Below are 1,774 nucleotides of genomic sequence, written 5' to 3' on the forward strand. Positions count from 1 at the left end.
TATATATATATATATATAATGCAATCACAGCCTGCTTGAACTTTCACTTAAAATATGTAAATATGAAAAACTAAAAATTTATTTACAAATCAAAATGAACATCCTCCATTTAACCTCAGAACTATTCAGATTGAATAATCTCACAAATGTCTGTTCAGATGAAAAATTAAGATAAATGAGAGCACAAACTTAATTTTGTGAGAGATTTAGTGACGTGTACAAAAAGTAAATGAGGCACCTTATTCTTTTAGACTCATTTACTTATTTATGCCTTTTAAATATTTCTTTATATTGGTTAGAGACTATTGACTCACTCAAGTTCTCGAGATCTCACCTGGTTTCATCACTCTGTGAATCGCTCTCGCGCCTGCTTTCAGATCCGGCCAGAAGTAATAGCAGTTGCAGTGAAACACCTTGTCAACCGTGTTTTCCTCTATCGGCATGGCCACCAAATCACTGCAATACAACACAGCCTTTCCTCTGGAGATCTGCTCCTTTTTTTTCTCAAACATGTGGGGTAAAACGCCCCCTTGGTACAAATTTAATTTTTGTTAAAAATGTAATAACATGAAAATGACGCTGGCGGAGTGAACGAGGCTTGAAAGGGTTGTTAGTGAAGGCGTGGGCGCAGCCTCCGTGTTGCCAGATCCAGCTGTTATAAGCGTTTTTGGACTTGTCTTTTCCACTTTTTTTGACACTTTAGAAAGTTAATAAAGTAGGACGTTGCAGTTTAGGGTCAGCGCTATCTTTATCTTATCTTAATTGCAAAAGATTTGAAATAAGTTTGGTTTATTTTTATTTATTTATCAGTTTTTGTTTGTTTTAATAGCAGTATCTGGCAACAATGCATCGATGATTCGGCTGTGCAGGTCCGGCTGGCCTTGGTATAGGCTACATTATGTAAATGTTGGGGGCGTAAACATTAACGATCCCGACTGAACGTCACAGTCGGTGTTATGTTGGGATTCGCCTCTTTTTCAGTGGTCTTTTGCACGCACGTGATTTACATAAGGAGGAAACAATGGTGTTTGAGGCTCACGGTATGTCATTTCCATGTACAGAACTCTTATTATTCAACCATGCCAAGGTAAATACAGTTTTCCATTCTATATGGCACCTTTAAGGCAAACACTGAATTCTTTAAAATACTTATTTTCAATGAAAAAAAAAAAAGCAATGCTCACTTACTAGATCACATAAAATAAACACTGAGTGTTTTTCCTTGTAAGATTGGTTACACATTAGCTTATACAGTCACAAAAGTTTCTATATTTACATTATAACATCTTTATTCCATCCAGTTAATTCATTTCTACATGACTGTATTTGAGTATCAACTCAGTTTTCTAATTAAGTTTAATTGAAATTGCTACTGGACAATACATCACATCTATCCCACCCACAGATAGGCAACTTTTAAATGTGTACATTGTGCCCACAGTTGGAGCCTGCCGTTTTATTTTGTGATACATTTAGGTTAAAATGGCCAAATATGCCTCCCTTAAGAACAATGTGAATTTATTGCTACACTCTTAAAAATAAAGGGGCTTAAAAAGTTCTTCACAGCGATGCCATAGAAGAACCATTTTTGGTTCCACAAAGAATTATTCAGTCAAATGTTCTTTAAAGAACCATATCTTTCTTACCTTTTTATAATCTGAAGAACCTTCTTTCACCACAAGGAACTTTTTGTGAAACAGAAAGGTTCTTCAGATGTTAAAGGTTCTTTATGGAACCATTTAGACAAAAAGGTTCTTCTATGGCATCGTGAAGC

Source organism: Sinocyclocheilus rhinocerous, unplaced genomic scaffold (assembly GCF_001515625.1).
Source record: "Sinocyclocheilus rhinocerous isolate Xijiao unplaced genomic scaffold, SAMN03320098_v1.1 scaffold980, whole genome shotgun sequence".
NCBI lineage: Eukaryota > Metazoa > Chordata > Actinopteri > Cypriniformes > Cyprinidae > Sinocyclocheilus > Sinocyclocheilus rhinocerous.